The sequence below is a fragment of the Crinia signifera genome, chromosome 1 (assembly GCF_055691185.1).
Source record: "Crinia signifera chromosome 1, ASM5569118v1, whole genome shotgun sequence".
Lineage (NCBI taxonomy): Eukaryota > Metazoa > Chordata > Amphibia > Anura > Myobatrachidae > Crinia > Crinia signifera.
The window spans coordinates 22523622-22549633 of NC_139217.1; the positions used below are offsets into that span (position 1 = coordinate 22523622).

The following is a 26012-nucleotide window of genomic DNA, read 5'->3' on the forward strand; positions in this document are numbered from 1 at the left end:
AACCTGGTGTCCTGGGCCCGCTACATTGATGATGTGTTGTTTTTATGGAAAGGAAGCCGTGCCCTTTTAGACGATTTTTGTGTTTTTCTTAATGACAATCCTTTTAACATCGAATTCAGTTTTAACATAAGCAATGTGTCTGTGGACTTTTTAGACATAACTATTTATGAGGAAGGAGGTGTTTTAAAAACAAAAACATTCAATAAACCCACAGACTCACAAAGTTACATCCACTTAGACAGTTGCCACCACAAAAACTGGCTCAATTGCATCCCTCAGGGACAGTTTAAACGCCTCAAACGCAACTGTACGGACGAAACTATTTATAAAGAACAAGTTAAAATCATGGCTGAGAAATTTGTGGAAAGTGGATATAAGAACAACATTGTAAAAAAAGAAATGGAAAAAGTAGATATTATAGAAAGATCAAGTCTATTGAAAAACAAAAATCCGATGACAAAAAAGAAGGACGACAAGAAATGGGCCTTCATCACAGACTATAATAGTCAACATAAAAAAATCGAATATTCAATAAAAAAACATTGGCACCTTCTGAAAAAGGACCCTGTTATTGGAAATGAAATACCAATAAATCCTTCATTTATTTATAGGAAAGCCCCGAACCTAGCGAACAAACTGACCCGCAGCATGCATTCCAGCAACACCTTAAGGCGAGGGATCCGCACAAGAGGTTTTCACAGGTGCGGGTCGTGTAAAGCATGCATTAACATTAAGGGCGAGAAAAAGGTGGAAAAAGTTAACATTAATGGCAAAGAACAAAAAATTGAAGAGTTCATAACCTGCAATGTCAAAAATGTTATTTATTTGATCGGGTGCTCATGTGAAAAATATTATATTGGTAGAACTTCACGTCCTTTGAAAGTACGCATGAGTGAACATATACGGAACATTGAAAAGGGTGTGGAAACACACTCACTTTCTCAGCACTTTAAAAGCACTCATGCATGCTCCATCAAACATATTAAATTATTTATGGGTATTAAATACGTGGAAGGGAACAGCAGAAGAAGAGATCTAAATACTCAACTTGCTAAAACAGAAATGCAAATGATCTATAATTTTAATACGCTCAAACCAAATGGTATAAATGCAGATTTTGAGCTAAAATGGTTTTTATGATGTCACATGATATTTTATCCTTCTGCTTTTACCCATAAATCATTTTATCCACATTTCTTAGATTATTGCCATTTTTATACCGTCATTTTTAAACCGTATTCCATGCTGCTATTTTCATCCTTTCATTCCTTGTATTTATAGATAATTTGGAGTCCTAGTAAAATAAATGGACTTTATATGGACTTTGCACGAATTATATGGACTTTATATGAACTGCTTTGGATTGATATGTGGGCAGAATGTTTTGCCCTCAGTAGCATGTATCACGTGATCGCAACGCTGAAAAAACCGGAAGTAGCATAGATGCTACATACACCTCAGCGCTGGCTTCAACTACACCCAGTGGAGCCAGAAACAGGAACCGGAAGTGCGCGCGGCACTCACTCAGCTCCCCGCAGCACGCACCAAACATCCTGGTGTCTGGCCGAAACCGGAAGTGACGCGAACGTCATTCCGGCCAGCGCACACCCGGAAGTGATGTATGTACACCCGGAAAGAAGCTTCATTTACACCCGCAAAAGAGCGGGAAAACGAACACCCGCGATTGGCTGCTTTTTAAATAAATAGAGATTCAGACACCCTCAAAGCATACACCTTGATAAAGGATCCAGAGGGATCCGAAACGCGTTGGTGGACACAGGGCCAGGCAGACGCCCAGGAGAGGAAGTTACCCATCGACTGTGAGAGCACCTGCGTGACCCGGGATCCGTATGTGACTTACCATATGTCTTTCTGAACTGTTTTCGCTAACGGTTCCAATCCATCCGGTAATTACCTTTCCAGGCCTAAGCTGATAGCCCAGTGCACTTTGTATGCTTATTCAGATACCAAGGAAAACTTTCTTTAACATTGTACCCCCATGTTTTATATCTTTGTGAAAATTAAATACAGTTTTATGCGATGATATCTCCCATGTTTATATTTTCACATATATCTACATTTGAGGCTTGCTGATGTGAAAACGTCCCTGTGAAGTTCAAGGGAAAAACTGTACAAAGGAATAACCCCATACAAGGGAAGTTTGCATATTTATTATATATTAGCGCTGGTTGAGGATTTATCTCTATCCCCTTTTTACATATCATGTTCTTTTCTGGGTAAACGAAGAAATACCCGCGAGATAAAACCATCCCGGCAGCTTCTTTGCGCACTGTGGTGTATACCGACCCTATATTTGTATTCCTTATATAAGAAACTGTTAATAAAATAATAAAATAAAATAATTACAAGTTAAACTTCCGATCCCAGAAATAATAGGTCACCCTGGGGGATTGTGCAGTGATTTGTGAATTTTTGGAAGGTGATAATAAATGGGAGTGATGGGGTGGAGGAAAATAAATTTGTCACGTTTAATTATCCCGTCTTCTAAGGCAGGAATTACCAATGACCTAAGGTTAATTTGAAATTCAGCTGTGTAGTAATGCAATATGGAATTATTGTGCATTCATTGCCTCTGCACTTCATGTGACATCACCAAACCAAGATAGTACAATATTGTATGTACTGTACCTGTACGATTCGATATTTCTCCTTCTGAGCACGGGACACAGTCATAGCAACAAGCATGTTTTCCTCCCACTGGAGCCTTCCGGAACCCAGTACGACACCTCTCAGAACATCGAGCTCGTGGCTTCTATTAAACAAAGTTAAAGTTTAAGAGGTGTAGCTGAGACTCTGTCATATCACCCTATAACCCTATATAACCAATTATCCAGCATTGACATACTGGCTACACCATGTGGTTTTACTAAAATGGACACATTATGGTATCTCTGAGACTTTGGACAATGTTGTTATATTTAATGGTTTAATTACATTGCTATTGGAAGCAGCATGTGCTGTGTACACTCTGTCAGTGTTAGGAGAGGTGGAGACAGATAGGACCAGTGGTGGATTCGGGAATTTTTGTTGATATATTTAAAGATAGAGCCATCCTCATCTAGACCTTTAATAGGATTAAGTGAGTAATAGGATTACTCTGCTAATCCCCTACTGTATTGTTCTGTGTATTGTATTGTAGCTGAGAACAATAGGCTTTGGCTCACCATGGCTATCCAGAGAAGGCTGGCTGGTGAGGGCTCCATCTGTATACTGAGTCACATAATCTGACGCCCACCCACCTGCCCGACACCATGAGGAGGCTGCTTACTGTCATTTACCTGCCATCGGCCCTCCCCTGTCAGCAGTTCTAGCCCTAGCCATTTGAATTCCTTACGCAAGATTTTGACTGGGGCACCCTAGCGTGCCTCTAGTTCCTACATCACCCAGCAGCACAGATAATATATGCAGCCAGAAGCACCCATAGGATTTCCAATGTTTGTACCCTGTACCAACAACAGCATTGGTACCTCCAGACCCCATATTTTATTAGGGACAGTGTGTTCCAAAGGCCAGGAAGGGGCATGGCCACACAAAATTACCCCCAACTCAAATTACAACACACAGCAATTGTCAATCGCACAAGATGCCAATTTTTTGTGGAATCAATAATCAGATACTGCCCCCTATTCTGTTCATCTACTGTTTATATTACACTCTAGGGTTTTAGGGGTGTGCTACATGTACAAAATATAGGGCCTTATTCTAGTTCACTCTTTCATACAAAATCCTTCTTAGATGGACAAAAGCATGTGCACTGCAGGTGGGGCAGATGTAACTTGTGCAGAGAGAATTAGATTTGAGTGGGGTTTTACTTCAAAGTGAGATCTATATTGCAGTCTAAAAATAAAGCAGCTAGTATTTTCCCTGCACTGGAACAAAATAACTCACCCAAATCTATCTCTCTCTGCACATTTTACAGCTGCCCCCTGCAGTGCACATGGTTTTGTCCATCTAATCAGGGCCGGTGCTAGGGTGTCTGGCCCCCTCCTGCAAACCATACATTTTGCACCCTTTCACATTGCCATTGCAACAAGCTGCAGCCCGATTGTGGGAGTGTATTCAACATTGCAGGCACTAAAGGTGATTGCAAGGTTTGTCCAAAGTAGACAGAGGAAGAACGCGAGGGTTTTTGGGGCACACTTATATCAAATAGATGGTATATCAGTATGTGGAAGTGGATTAGATTTAAAACTTAGCTTTTATTACACAAGTTAATATAAGAACATTCAATAATTGGATAATTTAGTATAACATAACATCAAACATTATGAAAAAACACCACAACAAGTAAAAAACTTTAGCAGTCGTGAATTGCACTATAATTGGGTGAAAATGATTGGCAACGGGATATCCAATTTAATTTAAACACATGTAAGAGGAATTATATTAGCACTGGGAAGTATTTAGTACCATTAATTATATAGTAATTTCTACAGAACTTTAATGCTCCTCTGGTTGCACATTCCACACTTTATATGTACACAATTGGTTAGACAATCTGAGTTTTGATCATCCACACGGAGAGAGAGGTGAGAGGTGAACAGATAGATTTGGTATTATAGGGGAAAACTACTCACTAGATCAACTGCTGCTTCTGCTTTCTGGGTATAAAGTCACTGCTTAGCTGCTTAGTTCGGAATGGTATCAGGCGGCACAGTGGTGTATGACAGTATAACCTTACAGATGAGAGACCCCAAGAAGTTGTGAGCAGCTAAGAGCCACTTCTGCTGTTCACCCGGTGTGAACCAGTTGAATGAGAGAGTGGCGGAGTAGATGTAGACTTTGTTAGTGGGAAAAAAAGGGGTGAATATGTACCCACTGTATCTCGGATGTGTCTGAGTTGCCAGCAATGTAATGCTATGCAATCATGCACTTGCAGGGGTCAAGGAGTTGTTACTTGAATAAAGAGACACTATTGCAATATTTAGCAATTGATGCTTACACTTGCACTTACAATATGTTAATAAATCTCATAAACCCGCATAAGACACATGAAAACAGTGTAATTTCTCAATTGAGACAGTTTTAGTTGGAGAGTGAGAAATTAGAAAAATAAATACATTGGCACATCGGTATTTAGGAAAAATGTCCCTGAGATTAGGTAATCAAATTTGTATGGTCACATAGGAGAAAAGAGCATGTAATCTCCCAATAGAAAAAACTGTAAATATATTTCTTACAGATGTGAACTTGTTAATTAAATGAAAGCAGTTTCAGTTGGTAAATAAGAATTACAGAGACAATTAAGAGATGATTAGACTTGAAAAATGGATTTGAGCGATATGCACGCTCTGTGCAATCACAGGAAATAGCATATATAGTAGAAGAACAGTTAAGCTGATAAGTAGTGACTTAAATAAAGTATGAGAGCGATAAATTGTATCACTTTAACCAATCTGGTAATCACCTGTAATTGCGGAATTCATATCAGTGACTACAGTCTGTTTAAATAATGGCAGGGAGATTTAATAGCCTGCTTGATCAAATCATTATGCACCAGACTTTATAGAGAATAAGTATTATGCATATAGATGAGTAAGAAATTGTATATCAATAAAATATCCCATCGCGCTGTTCACAGCAGGATTGAGCTCTGATGACGAAGCATGTGGGGAGAGACGCACAATACCTGTATCGGTATGTGTGTCCTCCATGGGGCTGGGCAGGCGATGTCAGTTGGCGTTGCGCCCGGTGATCGTCCTCTAAGTGCTGCCGCAATGTGCACACTATCCGGGCGGGTATGTCCGGGGGTCGGTGCTGCCGGTTACAGTAAGCGGGGGTTCCCTCGTGTGGACTGACACAATCTTACCTCAAAAGAGGTGCGTGGGGAGGTGCCTGTAGATTTCCCGTGGGTGGAGACACGTGTTTCGCCTGGAGGGGCTTGTTCACGGTGGCGTCTAAAGGTGCCCATACACGCTGCGAGAATCGCATACGTTATGGGCTAGATCACATCGTACGGCATTCATGAAATGTGTGTGTGATGCGATCCGAAAGCAGTACAAAAAGTATGTGCAGCACTTTTTGTACAGTGCGGTGCGATGCCCGCCGGAGCGCACATTGCATAGCACACTGCTATTGCAGGAGGCAGTGACAGTGAGGGACAGCTTTAGCAGAACAGGGAGGGAGACAGCGCCTTTTCAGCATTGCGCCTCCCTGCTTTGCAGGAGTTGCTGAGTGGGTAGCGCCGGCCCTGCATCTCCTACTACCCCGCAGCCAGTCGGTGTTCCCCAAGGGTCAGTCCTTGGCCCTCTCCTCTTCTCCCTCTACACCACCTCTCTGGGCACCCTCATCAGCTCCCATGGTTTTCATTACCACCTTTATGCTGATGATACCCTAATCTATCTCTCCTCCCCTGACTTATCCCCATCACTCCTGTCCAAGGTCTCCGAATGCCTCACGGCCATCTCAGCCTGGATGACCCAACGCTTCCTGAAACTAAACATGGCTAAAACTGAACTTCTAATCTTCCATCCCCCGAACATCCCCTCTTCTCCCACTATCTCCATCAGCATTGGCGAAACCGAGATCACGTCCACCGACCAAACGCGCTGCCTCTGTGTCATCATTGACTCCTCCCTCTCTTTCACCCCCCACATTCGTGCTCTCTCACAATCTTGCCGCTTTCACCTACGCAACATCTCACGCATCAGACCATTCCTCTCCACTGACGCGACCAAAATTCTCATTCACTCTCTTGTCATCTCCCGCCTTGACTACTGCAACATCCTTCTCTCTGGGCTACCTCTCACCCGCCTCGTACCTCTCCAATCCATTCTTAACGCTGCTGCTAGGCTCATCTTCCTCTCCCGCCGCTCTACCTCTGCCTCCCCCCTCTGTCTATCTCTTCACTGGCTCCCCATTCCTTTCCGAGTTCTCTTTAAACTCCTCACCACCACCTACAAGGCTCTCTCCTCCTCCACAGCTCCCTACCTCTCTTCACTGATCTCTATCCACACTCCCTCCCGTCCTCTTCGCTCCATCACTGACCACTGACTGACCTCTCACCTAATCACCTCCTCCCACTCCCGTGTCCAAGACTTCTCTCGTGCTGCCCCCCTGCACTGGAACAACCTCCAGCCACCCATCAGGCTATCTGATTCCCTTACCTCCTTCAAGCGCTCCCTCAAAACCCACTTTTTTCGACTAGCCTATCCCTCCTCCTAACCTCTTTTTATCCTCCTATCCTGCCTCCGTTCCCCTCCGTTCCTACTTATCCTATTGTATTTTGTTCGTCCACCCACCTATTTTTAGTATGTTAACTCTTATGAGTAGGGTCCTCCTTCCTCACGTACTCACCCTACCTCATTACCTCACCTGTGCTCCTGTCCTGTTCTTCCCTTCCTCTACTTCATCTTCAGTCTCCTCGAAAATTTTGACACCTACTTCTGAACTGATGCTGATTTTAGTTCTACCAGCTATACCCCTATTTATACTGTATATGGACACCATCCTGTAATCGGGAGTGAAAGCTCAGATGTGAGTCCCAGATCTGGGAGAAGGAGACACTCAGAATCAGTGCTCCATCATCACATAAAAAAAACTGGGGGGTGTAACACTGAGCCTGCTGGTGCAGACATTAGACTGGGCAGAGTCTCAAGGAAAAGCTGACAGAATAAAAACCTGCGGTAATACAAAGCTAATGCCCTGTGTGGTTAGAAGTAGAGATGTGCGGTGGAAACTTTTTCGGGTTTTGGTTTTGGATCTGGATTGGTTTTGGCAAAACCACCCTTACGGGTTTTGGTTTTGGATCTGGATTTTTTTTTTGAAAAATTGATAAAAAATTGCTAAAATAATAGTTTTCAGGCATGTTTTTGCCCCTAAAGTGTTATTAAGCTCAATGACATTAGTTTCCACTCATTTCTAGACAATTTTGATCACTTCACAGCTCACAAAATCGTTTTCATTTACTGTAGTAGGGCCATAAGGTTATCCCGAGGTAGCTGGATGACTAAGCTAGGCGACAGCAGTGGGCATCACATACATGTGGACCTTACACTTCCAACCTGGCACATGTTGGAAGCAGAGCAGCACTACAGGGGCAGGCATGGTCGCAGTTTAATAACCCCCCCCCCCCAAAAAAAAAAAAGAGCAAAGAATACAAAGATGTGCAAGTTGAAATTGTCCCTGTAGCTGCACTCCTCTGTTAGAACCTCCACACAAGTACCAAGAGCCCAATGTGGATTGATTTTGCAGTTTGGCATGTGCAGCCAAGGAGCAGTGGGTTTTTGGTGCAGCATTGACTGTGTCTGCAAGGTAGTATCTGTTTGGATCAGTTTAATATCCAACAAGACCCCTATCTGGCGTGAGGTCACGTGGTTTGTGAACACTGGGAGCATTACAAGTTACCTCCTTATCAAGTTTGATCAGACTGGCTAGGCGTGCGTTCCATTTCCTCCCTCACCACTTCACCACTTTACATGTGTTCCTCCCGAAGCCACGCACTTGGTCTAGTACGCTGACCATCAGCAGCTGTTGGGACTTATTCTTCCCAAACATGTATCAATCCATCCATACTATCCCAAAAGGAGGATAAATACTCTGGATGTCACTGATGACATATATTCTTCCCCAATAGAGAAGGACCGATCTTCGTTCAAAGCTATACTAGTAGCTGCGCTCCTCTGGTAGAAGATCCAATCAAGTACCAAAACCCCTGTTTGGCTTGATTGTGCACTCTTCCTCATGTTCAGCCAAGGAGCAGTGGGCGTTTTGTGCAGCACTTATTTAGTCTGCAAGGTAGTATCTGATTAGATCAGTTTAATATCTAACAAGACCCCTATCTGGCGTGAGGTCACGTGGTTTCTGAATGCTGGGAGCATTACCAGTTGCCTCCTCATCCATCACCTAATGGGTGGAGGGGGTGGGGTAAGTGGTGGCAGGGGTGGGTTAATTGGTGGCCTCCACCTCTCTAGGACCCCAGGTTAGGAGATCCCTATATAGTCTACCCTTATAGACCGCTATCTAGGTAGTAGGGTCAATTTGTCTGCGACATCTGTCACCCAATTCACCGCTAAGGATAATTTGTTTGAGCTGGCAGGCTAGGTGTGTTTTCCCTTACCTCCCTCACCACTTCACCAAATCACGTGTGTTCCTCCCGAAGCCACGCACTCGGTCTAGGAATGGATAAGACCATGGATGTCCCTGAGGACATGTTTTCATCCATCATGGATGGGGTGGAGAGCGAATCACCCATCTCCCCACCATTAATCCATCAAAGATTTAAAAATTTATGACGCTACAAAGAGCCAACAAATGACTCAGAAAGAGGTGCAAGAAAGATTTGCTGGGGCCCTGCCACCCAGCCATCCATCCATCCAGGACATCCCATCCAAAAAAGAAGTACGATAGGAATGGATAAGACCATGGATGTCCATGAGGACAAATTTTCATCCATAATGGATGATGTGGAGAGAGAAACCACCCATCTCCCCACCATTCATCCATCAAAGATTTATAAATTTAGGGTGCTACAACAGCCAACAAATGACGCAGAAAGAGGTGCAAGAAAGATTTGCTGGGGCCCTGCCACCCAGCCATCCATCCATCCGGGACATCCCATCCAAAAAAGAAGTACGATAGGAATGGATAAGACCATGGATGTCCATGAGGACATATTTTCATCCATAATGGATGATGTGGAGAGAAAAAATCACCCATCTCCCCTCCATTCATCCATCAAAGATTTAAACATTTAGGACGCTAGAAAGAGCCAACAAATGACGCAGAAAGAGGTGCAAGAAAGATTTGCTTGGGCCCTGCCACCCAGCCATCCATCCATCCGGGACATCCCATCCAAAAAGAAGTACGATAGGAATGGATAAGACCATGGATGTCCATGAGGACATATTTTCATCCATAATGGATGATGTGGAGAGAAAAAATAACCCATCTCCCCTCCATTCATCCATCAAAGATTTAAAAATTTAGGAGGCTACAAAGAGCCAACAAATGACGCAGAAATAGGTGCAAGAAAGATTTGCTGGGGCCCTGCCACCCATCCATCCATCCATCCAGGACATCCCATCCAAAAAGAAGTACGATAGGAATGTATAAGACAATGGATGTCCATGAGGACATATTTTCATCCATAATGGATGATGTGGAGAGAAAAAATCACCCATCTCCCCTCCATTCATCCATCAAAGATTTAAAAATTTAGGACGCTACAAAGAGCCAACAAATGACGCAGAAAGAGGTGCAAGAAAGATTTGCTGGGGCCCTGCCACCCATCCATCCATCCATCCGGGACATCCCATCCAAAAAGAAGTACGATAGGAATGGAGAAGACCATGGATGTCCATGAGGACAAATTTTCATCCATAATGGATGATGTGGAGAGAGAAACCACCCATCTCCCCACCATTCATCCATCAAAGATTTATAAATTTAGGAGGCTACAAAGAGCCAACAAATGACGCAGAAAGAGGTGCAAGAAAGATTTGCTGGGGCCCTGCCACCCATCCATCCATCCATCCATCCATCCGGGACATCAAATCCAAAAAGAAGTATGATAGGAATGGATGAGACCATGGATGTCTAAGAGGACATATTTTCATCCATAATGGATGATTTGGAGAGAAAAAATCACCCATCTCTCCTCCATTCATCCATCAAAGATTTAAAAATTTAGGACGCTACAAAGAGCCAACAAATGACGCAGAAAGAGGTGCAAGAAAGATTTGCTGGGGCCCTGCCACCCAGCCATCCATCCATCCGGGACATCCCATCCAAAAAGAAGTACGATAGGAATGGATGAGACCATGGATGTCCATGAGGACATATTTTCATCCATAATGGATGATGTGGAGAGAAAAAAATCACCCATCTCCCCTCCATTCATCCATCAAAGATTTAAAAATTTAGGAGGCTACAAAGAGCCAACAAATGACGCAGAAAGAGGTGCAAGAAAGATTTGCTGGGGCCCTGCCACCCATCCATCCATCCGGGACATCCCATCCAAAAAGAAGTACGATAGGAATGTATAAGACAATGGATGTCCATGAGGACATATTTTCATCCATAATGGATGATGTGGAGAGAAAAAATCACCCATCTCCCCTCCATTCATCCATCAAAGATTTAAAAATTTAGGACGCTACAAAGAGCCAACAAATGACGCAGAAAGAGGTGCAAGAAAGATTTGCTGGGGCCCTGCCACCCATCCATCCATCCATCCGGGACATCCCATCCAAAAAGAAGTACGATAGGAATGGAGAAGACCATGGATGTCCATGAGGACAAATTTTCATCCATAATGGATGATGTGGAGAGAGAAACCACCCATCTCCCCACCATTCATCCATCAAAGATTTATAAATTTAGGAGGCTACAAAGAGCCAACAAATGACGCAGAAAGAGGTGCAAGAAAGATTTGCTGGGGCCCTGCCACCCATCCATCCATCCATCCATCCGGGACATCAAATCCAAAAAGAAGTATGATAGGAATGGATGAGACCATGGATGTCTAAGAGGACATATTTTCATCCATAATGGATGATTTGGAGAGAAAAAATCACCCATCTCTCCTCCATTCATCCATCAAAGATTTAAAAATTTAGGACGCTACAAAGAGCCAACAAATGACGCAGAAAGAGGTGCAAGAAAGATTTGCTGGGGCCCTGCCACCCAGCCATCCATCCATCCGGGACATCCCATCCAAAAAGAAGTACGATAGGAATGGATGAGACCATGGATGTCCATGAGGACATATTTTCATCCATAATGGATGATGTGGAGAGAAAAAAATCACCCATCTCCCCTCCATTCATCCATCAAAGATTTAAAAATTTAGGACGCTACAAAGAGCCAACAAATGACGCAGAAAGAGGTGCAAGAAAGATTTGCTGGGGCCCTGCCACCCAGCCATCCATCCATCCATCCATCCATCCAGGACATCCCATCCAAAAAGAAGTACGATAGGAATGGATAAGACCATGGATGTCCATGAGGACATATTTTCATCCATCATGGATGATGTGGAGAGAGAAACCACCCATCTCCCCACCATTCATCCACCAAAGATTTATAAATTTAGGAGGCTACAAAGAGCCAACAAATGACGCAGAAAGAGGTGCAAGAAAGATTTGCTGGGGCCCTGCCACCCATCCATCCATCCATCCATCCGGGACATCAAATCCAAAAAGAAGTATGATAGGAATGGATGAGACCATGGATGTCTAAGAGGACATATTTTCATCCATAATGGATGATTTGGAGAGAAAAAATCACCCATCTCTCCTCCATTCATCCATCAAAGATTTAAAAATTTAGGACGCTACAAAGAGCCAACAAATGACGCAGAAAGAGGTGCAAGAAAGATTTGCTGGGGCCCTGCCACCCAGCCATCCATCCATCCGGGACATCCCATCCAAAAAGAAGTACGATAGGAATGGATGAGACCATGGATGTCCATGAGGACATATTTTCATCCATAATGGATGATGTGGAGAGAAAAAAATCACCCATCTCCCCTCCATTCATCCATCAAAGATTTAAAAATTTAGGACGCTACAAAGAGCCAACAAATGACGCAGAAAGAGGTGCAAGAAAGATTTGCTGGGGCCCTGCCACCCAGCCATCCATCCATCCATCCATCCATCCAGGACATCCCATCCAAAAAGAAGTACGATAGGAATGGATAAGACCATGGATGTCCATGAGGACATATTTTCATCCATCATGGATGATGTGGAGAGAGAAACCACCCATCTCCCCACCATTCATCCACCAAAGATTTATAAATTTAGGGTGCTACAACAGCCAACAAAACGACGCAGAAAGAGGTGCAAGATGACATTGTCCTTGGGCCCTCCCACCCACCCTTATGTTGTATACAGGACATGCACAGTTTAACAAACCAATCATTTCAGCGACAGGGACTTCAGCGGCAGGACTGTCAACTGTGGCTGAAATGATTGGTTTGTTTGGACCCCCACGAAAAATAAATGGCAATGGGCATTGCACAAACTGGCTTTACAAGATGTCATCCTCAGCATCAGATTCCTCAGCCTCATCTTCTTCTTCACCTACAATTAATTTGTCGTCGCTGGAATCAACCAATACCGGAGGACTGTGTGTATTAGGAGGACGTTAGTGCTGGTGAAGGAGGTCAAGTTCGTGGAATTTGAAATGAATTTTTATGAACATCATCTTCTCCACGTTTTGTGGAAGTAACCTCCTACGCCGATCGCTAACAAGGTTCCCAGCTGCGCTGAAGACTCTCTCAGAATATACACTGGAGGATGGACAACTTAAGTAAAGCAAAGCCAGTTTGTGCAAAGGACGCCACATTGCCTTTTTTTCTTGCCAATAATGGAATGGACAATCTGACATACCTATATCGATGCTATCGGCAAAGTAGTCATCCACCATTCTTTCAATTGTGATAGCATCATAGTCAGTAGCAGTCCACATGTCCATTATGCTAGGAAGCTCCTTCAGTCCGGACCAGATGTCAAATATATTTCCGGACTGAATAGCAGTGGGTCTCTTAGGAAAATTTAGCTTTTTACTCGCAACCCCAGTGGTAGAAATTGAAGGAGAAGTTGTGTGCCTGCCACTTTCCGATTCAGCTGACAAATTTTGGAGCAAGAGGTCTTTGCACCTCTGCAGATTTGTTCCCATTGGTAACAAAGACACAATGTAAGACTTAAACCTAGGATCCAGTATTGTCGCCAAAATATAATGATCTAATTGTAAGAGATCGACGTCCCTTGGATCCTTGCAAAGTGAACTAATAGCGTGATCCACTAGTCCTACATATTTAGCAGATTCACTCTGCTTCAACTCCTCCTTCAATTTCGCCAACTGGTCTTGCAAAAGGCCTATCAAGGGAATGACCTGGCTCAAGCTGGCAGTGTCAGAACTAACTTTGCGTGTAGCAGCCTCAAAGGGCTGCAGGATCTTGCACACCACGGAAATTATTCTCCACTGAGCTTGACTCAGGTGCATTCCCGTTCCTCTCCCTATGTCATAGGTCAAGGTGTAGGTTTGGATGGCCTTTTGCTGCTCCTCCATCCGCTGAAGCATATATAGCGTGGAATTCCACCTCGTGACCACCTCTTGCTTCAGCTGATGGCAGGGCAAATTTAGCTTTTCTTGCAAGTCTTGCAAGAAATGGTGCACCACCAAATTTACTGTGTGAGCAAAACATGGGACAGGTTGGAATTCGCCCACATGTAATGCACTCACAATATTGGTGGCATTGTCGGATACCACAAATCCCGAGGAGAGTCCAAGTGGGGTAAGCCATTGCGCAATGACTTCCCGTAGTTTTTCTAGGAGGTTTTCCGCTGTGTGCTTTTTACTGAATCCGGTGATACACAGTGTAGCCTGCTTCTGAATAGCAATGGGAGATGATGTTGCTGCTGATGCTGTTGGTGCTGCTGCTGAAGGCAATACATCCACCCAGTGAGCAGTCACAGACATGTAGTCTTTTGTTTGCCCTGTTCTGCTTGTCCACATATCCGTGGTTAAGTGGACAGTGGGTACAGAGGCATTTTTAAGGACAGTAACAACGCTTTTTTAATGTCCGTGTACAGTCTGGGTATTGCCTTCCTGGAGAAGTGGAACCTAGATGGAATTTGGTAACGGGGACACAGGATCTCTAGCAACTGGGTAAAACCCACAGAATTAATTGCGGATACTGGACGCACGTCTATTACCAACATAGTTGTTATGGCGTCAGTTATATGCTGTGTAACGGGGTGACTGCTGGCATACTTTATCCCCCTTTCAAAGGATTGACTTACAGTCAGTTGCTTGGCTAAGTGATCAGGACTAGCATTCCTGGTCCCCTTCCTGGAAGCAGCAGCACCAGCAGCAGCCGCAGAAGCAACAGGTGTAGCTGTTAAGGATGCTTCTGAGGAATCCAGGATAGGAGAGGATTCAGTCAGGATCATGATATTGGGTGCAGGACTACTTCCCAATCCCATAATCTCTGAGGATGGGGATGATGCAGGTGTTTGAGGAGATTGCAGGACCTTGGATTTAACAGAGAAAGGGGAGCAGGACGGTGATGCTGGGCGGGCTGCTACATGTTTGTTCACAGTTTCTTTTGACAAAAACTTCTGATGGATGCGCTGCAAATGACGTAACAGTGAGGAGGTCCCAAGGTGCGGCACGTCCTTACCTCTACTTACAATAGCTTTGCAAACGCTACACATGGCTTGACAGTTGTTGTCTGGATTTGGGTAGAAATAATTCCATACAAACGAGGTGGATTTTTTGGTATTTTGCCCTGGCATGACAATGGGCTTTTCCACACCCCGGACAACAACTGTCTCCATCGGTGCCTTAAAACAAACAACATCATCCTCAACATCGTCATCATCCGCATCCCTCTGTGTGCCAGCTTCACCAACAGAATCCACATCCTCATCCAATTCCTCAGAAGCATCCTCAATAACCAGGTCAAAATCTTAACTGGGGATGCTCTTGCACACACTTGCAGAGGGCATGCAAATTGTGGAATGAACCTCCTCTTCACAAACAGTATTTGAAAGGTCCGGCTCACATATGGCATCCGCGGACACACTTAGACTCTCCTCTGGGATTTGTGACATTTGTGAACTCGCCTTTGTCTTAAAAACTTTCATTCTTTTTTTTGTAGTAGCAGAAGGGCTACCATCATTCTTCTGAGATGCTGTACCATCAGTCAGAAACAAAGGCCAAGGCCGTAGCCTTTCCTTCCCACTGCGTGTGGGAATATTGGCATATTGCCAATTTTATTTTTCTCCGCACGTGACTTAATTTTTTTTTTATGGACCATTGTAAAATGAGATTTCTGCTTTGCTTTTACATGGCCTCTAGGCCTTTGACCATCGGCCTTGACATCATGAATCTGACTGGTGGTAGCAGCTTCAGAAGTTCTATCAGGTTGCTGATCTCCCACTATTTCCTCCTCCATCATCCTCCAAAAATTATTTTTTTTTTTTTATACTTTTATTTATTTTTCTGATTTTTTTACACTGGACACAGCCTGTGACATTGGACACTGCCCCTGGTCACTGGACACTGCCCCTGGACACAGCCCGTTACACTGGATATATGTCGTCACACTGGACACAGGATATATGTAGTCACATTGGACACAGGATATATGTTGTCACACTGGACACTGGATATATGTCGTCACACTGGACACTGGATATATGTTGTCACACTGGACACTGGATATATGTCGTCACACTGGACACTGGATATATGTCGTCACACTGGACACTGGATATATGTCGTCACACTGGACACTGGATATATGTCGTCACACTGGACAATGGATATATGTCACGCTGGACACAGGATATATGCCGGCACACATTACATGTCACACTGGACACAGGATATATGTTGTGACTTGTGACACTGGACACTGGATATATGTCGTTACACTGGACAATGGATATATGTCGTCACAGTGGACACAGGATATATGTCGTCACACTGGACACAGGATATATGTCGTCACACTGGACACTGGATATATGTCGTCACACTGGACACTGGATATATGTCGTCACACTGGACACTGGATATATGTCGTCACAGTGGACACAGGATATATGTCGTCACACTGGACAATGGATATATGTTGTCACACTGGACACTGGGTATATGTTGTCACACTGGACACTGGATATATGTCGTCACACTGGACACTGGATATATGTCGTCACACTGGACACTGGATATATGTCGTCACAGTGGACACAGGATATATGTCGTCACACTGGACACAGGATATATGTCATCACACTGGACACAGGATATATGTCGTCACACTGGACACAGGATATATGTCGTCACACTGGACACAGGATATATGTCGTCACACTGGACACAGGATATATGTCGTCACACTGGACACAGGATATATGTTGTCACACTGGACACAGGATATATGTCGTCACACTGGACACTGGATATATGTCGTCACACTGGACACTGGATATATGTCGTCACACTGGACAATGGATATATGTCACACTGGACACATGATATATGCCGGCACACATTACATGTCACACTGGACACAGGATATATGTTGTGACTTGTGACACTAGACACAGGATATATGTCGTCACACTGGACACAGGATATATGTCATCACACTGGCCACTGGATATATGTCGTCACACTTGACACAGGATATATGTCGTCACACTGGACACTGGATATATGTCGTCACACTGGACAATGGATATATGTCGTCACAGTGGACACAGGATATATGTCATCACACTGGACACAGGATATATGTCGTCACACTGGACACAGGATATATGTTGTCACAATGGACACAGGATATATGTCGTCACACTGGACACAGGATATATGTCGTCACACTGGACACTGGATATATGTCGTCACACTGGAGACTGGATATATGTCGTCACACTGGACAATGGATATATGTTGTCACACTGGACAATGGATATATGTCGTCACAGTGGACACAGGATATATGTCATCACACTGGACACAGGATATATGTCGTCACACTGGACACAGGATATATGTCGTCACACTGGACACAGGATATATGTCGTCACACTGGACACAGGATATATGTCGTCACACTGGACACTGGATATATGTCGTCACACTGGAGACTGGATATATGTCGTCACACTGGACAATGGATATATGTCACGCTGGACACAGGATATATGCCGACACACATTACATGTCACACTGGACACAGGATATATGTTGTGACTTGTGACACTGGACACAGGATATATTGTCGTCACACTGGCCACTGGATATATGTCGTCACACTCGACACAGGATATATGTCGTCACACTGGACACTGGATATATGTCGTCACACTGGACACTGGATATATGTCGTCACACTGGACAATGGATATATGTCGTCACAGTGGACACAGGATATATGTCGTCACACTGAACACAAGATATATGTCGTCACACTGGACACAGGATATATGTCGTCACAGTGGACACAGGATATATGTCGTCACACTGGACACAGGATATATGTCGTCACACTGGACACAGGATATATGTCGTCACACGGGACACTGGATATATGTCGTCGATCTGGGCAATGGATATGTCACGCTGGACACAGGATATATGCCGGCACACTGGACACAGGATATATGTCGTCACACTGGACACTGGACATATGTTGTCACACTGGACACTGGATATATGTCGTCACACTGGATATATGTCGTCACACTGGACAATGGATATTTGTCGTCACAGTGGACACAGGATATATGTCGTCACAGTGGACACAGGATATATGTCGTCACACTGGACACTGGATATATGTCGTCACACTGGACACTGGATATATGTCGTCACACTGGACAATGGATATATGTCGTCACACTGGACACAGGATATATGTCGTCACAGTGGACACAGGATATATGTCGTCACACTGGACACAGGATATATGTCGTCACACTGGACACTGGATATATGTCGTCACACTTGACACTGGATATATGTCGTCACACTGGATATATGTCGTCACACTGGACACAGGATATATGCCGGCAAACATTACATGTCACACTGGACACAGGATATATGTTGTGACTTGTGACACTGGACACAGGATATATTGTCGTCACACTGGCCACTGGATATATGTCGTCACACTGGACACAGGATATATGTCGTCACACTGGACACAGGATATATGTTGTGACAATGGAGGCTGGATATATGTCGTCACACTGGACACTGGATATATGTCGTCACACTGGACAATGGATATATGTCACGCTGGACACAGGATATATGCCGGCACACATTACATGTCACACTGGACACAGGATATATGTTGTGACTTGTGACACTGGACACTGGATATATGTCGTTACACTGGACAATGGATATATGTCGTCACAGTGGACACAGGATATATGTCGTCACACTGGACACAGGATATATGTCGTCACACTGGACACTGGATATATGTCGTCACACTGGACACTGGATATATGTCGTCACACTGGACACTGGATATATGTCGTCACAGTGGACACAGGATATATGTCGTCACACTGGACAATGGATATATGTTGTCACACTGGACACTGGGTATATGTCGTCACACTGGACACAGGATATATGTTGTCACACTGGACACAGGATATATGTCGTCACACTGGACACTGGATATATGTCGTCACACTGGACACTGGATATATGTCGTCACACTGGACAATGGATATATGTCACACTGGACACATGATATATGCCGGCACACATTACATGTCACACTGGACACAGGATATATGTTGTGACTTGTGACACTAGACACAGGATATATGTCGTCACACTGGACACAGGATATATGTCATCACACTGGCCACTGGATATATGTCGTCACACTTGACACAGGATATATGTCGTCACACTGGACACTGGATATATGTCGTCACACTGGACAATGGATATATGTCGTCACAGTGGACACAGGATATATGTCATCACACTGGACACAGGATATATGTCGTCACACTGGACACAGGATATATGTTGTCACAATGGACACAGGATATATGTCGTCACACTGGACACAGGATATATGTCGTCACACTGGACACTGGATATATGTCGTCACACTGGAGACTGGATATATGTCGTCACACTGGACAATGGATATATGTTGTCACACTGGACAATGGATATATGTCGTCACAGTGGACACAGGATATATGTCATCACACTGGACACAGGATATATGTCGTCACACTGGACACAGGATATATGTCGTCACACTGGACACAGGATATATGTCGTCACACTGGACACAGGATATATGTCGTCACACTGGACACTGGATATATGTCGTCACACTGGAGACTGGATATATGTCGTCACACTGGACAATGGATATATGTCACGCTGGACACAGGATATATGCCGACACACATTACATGTCACACTGGACACAGGATATATGTTGTGACTTGTGACACTGGACACAGGATATATTGTCGTCACACTGGCCACTGGATATATGTCGTCACACTCGACACAGGATATATGTCGTCACACTGGACACTGGATATATGTCGTCACACTGGACACTGGATATATGTCGTCACACTGGACAATGGATATATGTCGTCACAGTGGACACAGGATATATGTCGTCACACTGAACACAAGATATATGTCGTCACACTGGACACAGGATATATGTCGTCACAGTGGACACAGGATATATGTCGTCACACTGGACACAGGATATATGTCGTCACACTGGACACAGGATATATGTCGTCACACGGGACACTGGATATATGTCGTCGATCTGGGCAATGGATATGTCACGCTGGACACAGGATATATGCCGGCACACTGGACACAGGATATATGTCGTCACACTGGACACTGGACATATGTTGTCACACTGGACACTGGATATATGTCGTCACACTGGATATATGTCGTCACACTGGACAATGGATATTTGTCGTCACAGTGGACACAGGATATATGTCGTCACAGTGGACACAGGATATATGTCGTCACACTGGACACTGGATATATGTCGTCACACTGGACACTGGATATATGTCGTCACACTGGACAATGGATATATGTCGTCACAGTGGACACAGGATATATGTCGTCACAGTGGACACAGGATATATGTCGTCACACTGGACACAGGATATATGTCGTCACACTGGACACTGGATATATGTCGTCACACTTGACACTGGATATATGTCGTCACACTGGATATATGTCGTCACACTGGACACAGGATATATGCCGGCAAACATTACATGTCACACTGGACACAGGATATATGTTGTGACTTGTGACACTGGACACAGGATATATTGTCGTCACACTGGCCACTGGATATATGTCGTCACACTGGACACAGGATATATGTCGTCACACTGGACACAGGATATATGTTGTGACAATGGAGGCTGGATATATGTCGTCACACTGGACACTGGATATATGTCGTCACACTGGACAATGGATATATGTCACGCTGGACACAGGATATATGCCGGCACACATTACATGTCACACTGGACACAGGATTAGGGCTAAATAAATCACAACAGGGCACGGGCCACAGGACAGCCCCTGGACAGTGGACACTGCAGCCCCTGCATGTGAGCACTGCAGCACCTAGTTAGTTAAATCACACTACAGGGTTCAGGCCTATAAACAGTCACTGACTCTCAATACAAGTCTACAACACAGGGCAGTGAGGGCACAGGGCAGGTCACGGAGCACAGCACAGCACAGGGCAGTGAGGGCACAGGGCAGGTCACGGAGCACAGCACAGCACGGAGCACATGGCACGGAGCACAGCACAGGGCATTGAGGGCACAGGGCAGGTCACAGAGCACAGGGCAGGTCATGAAGCACAGCACAGCACGGAGCACATGGCACAGGGCACAGAGCACAGAGCACAGCACACGGAGCTTACCAACCACCCTCTTCCCTCTCCAAGATTGGAGTGAAGATGGCGGGGCACGCGTGCGTCTTTTATAAGATCCCGCTCCCGCGAGAATCTGACAGCGCGATGATGACGTTCGGCATCGTTATTGGTCCGGAATTCAGGCGGGAACTCCCGAGCCGGCTCGGATCTGACCCGGATCCCCAATATTCGGATCTGACGGATCTCGGGAATCCGGACCCGCTTATCTCTAGTTAGAAGCACAGCACTGAGTCATGGCACCTGTTGCAAGTTCACGTCATGGGGCCCTCACTCAATATATAATCCAACATGCAGACATTGTCCCTGACAGGGAAAACAAACACACAATAGTCCCCTCATGGAAAACACACACATATTGGCCTATACAATAAAATTAGACATCTAGATTTAGACTCGATGATTTAGTGACACCATAGCCAGAAAAAAATATAAAAAATCTTTTCCCAGCCCCTACAGAAACCTGACATCACCTGCAGGGGTGTAACAGATACTGTAGCTGCAGAGCTAATCACAGGAGACCAGCCTCCTGGTGCCCCAGAAAATGCAGACCAGACTAGTGGGTTGAAAATTGGCCCCAGTATTCTTCACCTCAGCATCTGATCACTATACTCACTCCCTCATCCCATCACCTTTTCAGCCAAAGCACCCATCAATATCCTTAGCCACAGCCCTGTCACCTTCCTCGGCCCCATGCACAGCTACCAACAGTAATCATGAGGCCTTCCTATAACTAAATAGGCCCCCTGGAGTATGGTGCTGTGGGCATTATAGGGGAGACCATTAATGCATGAATATGGAAGGGCTGCAACTGGAGAGTCACTGTACCTGGGGATTCAGGACAGGGAGCACTGGACCTATTGGGGCACAGGGGTGGTATGCTTGAGTGGGTGCTGGCACTAAAGTATGTCCTACAACATTTAAATGCACTCGTGTCACACCAGTCACAGTTGGTACATCTGTGTTCAGTATCACCCCATTTTGCCAGGCCTTGGCACAGATTAAGACCTGTTAACATAACTGTGTTATTAAAAAAGATAAAAGAGAAGGATAATTGGGACAGGAGAAAATGTGGGAGGCAGGGATCAAAGGGTAGGGGGTTCTTGCATACTCACCACCACCTACAAGGCTCTTTCCTCCTCCACCGCTCCTTACCTCTCTTCACTGATCTCTATCCACACTCCCTCCCGTCCTCTTCACTCCGCCGTCAAGACTTCTCTCGCACTGCCCCCCCCCCCCCTGCACTGGAAAAACCTCCCGCCACCCATTAGGCTTTCTGATTCCCTTACCATCTTCAAGTGCTCCCTCAAAACCACTTCTTCTGACTAGCCTATACCTCTTCCTCCTCCTAACCTCTTTTGCTCCTCCTATCCTGATTACCCTACCCCTCCATCCATTCCCATCCGTTCCTACAGTACTTATCCTATTGTTTTTCATTCATCCACCCACCTCCTTTTAGTCTGTTAACTCTTATGAGTAGGGCCCTCCTTCCTCACGTACTCACCCTACCTCTTTACCTCACCAGTAGGCAGGCCAGTCATGTGCGGGCAGGCAAGATACTGTGACACAGTATAAATAAATGTAACTTACAGTACTAAATGACAGTTGCTCATGTGCCTTTGACCCCCCCCCCCCCCCCCTCTCCGAATCCACCTCTGGAACGAGCCTGCTGTTTATTAGTCTATTCTTTTGTTGATGTTGAGTTCGATTTTCAGCACATTTTACAAAACAACTGCCGAGTCTCCTGGAATGTCCGTGAGACTCCCGGAATTATGGGACTCCCGAAAGAGGGCACCTTCCTCCCGGAACATCGGCTGCGCGCTACCGCATTGGCTACTGCGCATGCGCCAGATATCATTGATGACAGGATGATGCCGTATCATTGCGTTGTCGACTTTATTGCCATTATCTGGCGCATGCGGGGGAAGCCAGAACAGCACCCACCTGTCCGTGTCCGAGCAGCCCTTCACCAGGCACTCTGCCAGCACACATCCGACAGCCAGCTGCACAGCGCAGGCAGCCAGGCAGTGGCCGCACTCACCAAGACCGGAGCAGCCTGCTCTGCAGATGCCATGGCTGCTGCAGATCTCTGTGACTCCCTCCTTCAGGTATAGCAGATGGAGGCTGGATGTTATGCTGCCAGCCTCATACCCTATGTCACATTGAATAGCTGCACGCCCTCTCTCTCCATGTACAGTCCACTCTCTGTTGCCTCACACACACTCCCCTCACTACAGTGCAAAGAGCAGACGTGCTCAGCTGTCACATTGGATAAAATGTAAATTGTCTTAACTCATGTCTGTGTCATTATCTGGCACACGGGGGTGGGAATATGATTATGATTTTAGGAACGATCACCTCCACACTCCCCGGGGACCTTTAAGTAACAGCTCCCCCCGACACCGACCTAAGTCAGTCACCTTACAGGCGCAGCCCCTTCCCCATCCATTAATCAGCCAGTCTTCCCCATCCACTGTTAAAGGGCATGCATACCCACCAGAGCCGATTGTATAGATACCGCAAGGCCCACCCCCTGGTGATTCAAGGCCCGCCCCACTGGTGATGTAAGGCCCGCCCCCTGGCTTTTTACTTCCCTGAAATGATTTCTCAAAAGTAGGCAACCCTGTAGTAAATCTGTAATTTGCAATATTCAACAATTTATTCTCTATGATCAGTATTGCTCACCAGTATATTCTATTGATGATATGTGAATATGACTTTACTCAAGTTCCATTTTGTTATATTAAACATTAATTTGTGAAAATACAAAAAATCAGTCCAAAGCAACTGTTACTATATACAGAATACACTGATTTGTTGGTATGGACAACACTTCTGCTTGCCATCTTTGGAAGGTTTGATTACTCTCCCCTTACATCTAATGTCAATGTGAATTTAGAACTTACCTTTCCATGTCTCCAGATTATGGCCGATGATATAATATATAGTTTCTCATCTACCAATTTTCCTGCTAATCTTACTACTAAATTTATATCATTTCCTTTCGGAAAAGTGACCCAACTTTTTAAAGTTAAAGAAAGTGGCAATTCTCCTTTTTCATTAAAAAATATCTTGTCCCCAGTATGATCCTTATAAATTACATTTTTTAAGTACCTTTGAAGCTTTGGAAGAAAAACAGGAGATTGAACATGTTAGAGATGAAAACAAGTAAAATATAGAACATTATAAAGGTGAGATAATGCAATACAGTAGATTGATGTGGGTAACATATAGAAACAAAGCTTATAACTTCACACGGCACCACAATGTCAGAAGAATATAATAATAATAATAATAATAATAATAATAATAATAATAATAATAATAATAAATTGCTGAGATGTGTAATAAAATAATAAAAATGTACTTCCGTTATTCTGAACAAAGTTCCATCCTGCTCCAAAGTATTTTCTTCAGATGAGTATCCAACTCAGATATTATATATGCACAGGAGAGAAAAGGCTTAAAATAGTGAAGCATGTTTTTGATACAAGAAACATACAAATAAAATACATAGAAATCCAGGAGGAGGGGCGCGGCCTGGCTGAGCAGGGAGCAAGACATACACAGAGTGAACTCCAACGATTGGCCCCATAAAAAGGCTCTCCACACTTCCCAGTGACAAGGAACATCCTCCCTGCTACTGCCACATACCTGCTGGACACCCTCCGTAGTGCGGGTGATGGTGCTGCGGAGCCGGGGGGGGGGGGGAGAAATCTCTCCATGCAGGTTGCGGCCCTCACTCTCTCCGAAGCTACGGCCTCAATTTCAGCACTATCCCCGAGGCGGAGCACCGGGTCCCCATCGCGCCAAGCAGAGAACTCCGGGGGCGGCCGGAAGCATTGATTATACCTCAGGGGGTCAGAGGTGAGCACCCCTGCCTCCCCTGGTACCCGTATTCAGCCTGAGTGGACCGGTGGACGTGGACTAGAGAGAACACTCCGCCCGTCCCTTAGTGTCCGAGGACCAGGTGGCCATCTTGGTTGTGGCAGACTCAGGTTGCCCAGCACTGCCTGCCTGTATTTAATGAGCTTTGACTGGCTATACATGTTCTGTGCCCTTCAGCATTTTTTATATTGAAGCTGGTTGCTGGGGATAACACATTCATACCCACTAGTGTCACACGCCGACGTCCGGTATCTCCAGTACCCGGACGGTCGGCGGATGGAGAGCGGGGCTGTGAGGCTGGTGACGCTGCTCGGCAGCGTTCCAAGCCTCCCTTTCAGTCCGGGCGTCGGGGCGTTGCTAGGCAACGGCCCCGACTTCCGCCCGGCAGCCGTGCTCGCACGGCGCGCCTGACGTCATGCAGGCGGCGCCAAATTTGAATAAGAAGCCGGCGTCTGCTGGGCACAGATGCCGGTTATAGCGTCTCCTTACGCCTGCCCGGTCCCTGGCTCATTCCAGCGCTGCCCTGTTTCCTGGATCCCTCCCAGGGGATCTCCGGTCTTCCTGCCTGTCTCTGCTGGATGTCTGCTTCTGAGCGTTTTCCTCCAGTGACCTGTTCCGCTCCGCTGTAGGTACCCTGGGT

General features: G+C 45.2%; 1 long non-coding RNA gene across 2 annotated transcripts in view; it reads right to left on the minus strand.

The window, feature by feature from the left end:
- The window catches only part of LOC146072146 (uncharacterized), a 40910-nt gene extending 15408 nt beyond the window's left edge, over positions 1 to 25502 (minus strand). The window contains exons 1-2 of one of the 2 annotated variants that reach the window (XR_014472987.1): positions 25139 to 25502; positions 2650 to 2773 (exon numbers count right to left, since the gene is read on the minus strand). This is a non-coding gene — a long non-coding RNA (uncharacterized LOC146072146). The remainder of the gene's footprint in view (positions 1 to 2649; positions 2774 to 25138) is intronic. The other variant, XR_014472995.1, reaches the window with a different exon arrangement.
- Positions 25503 to 26012: the final 510 nt, after the last annotated feature.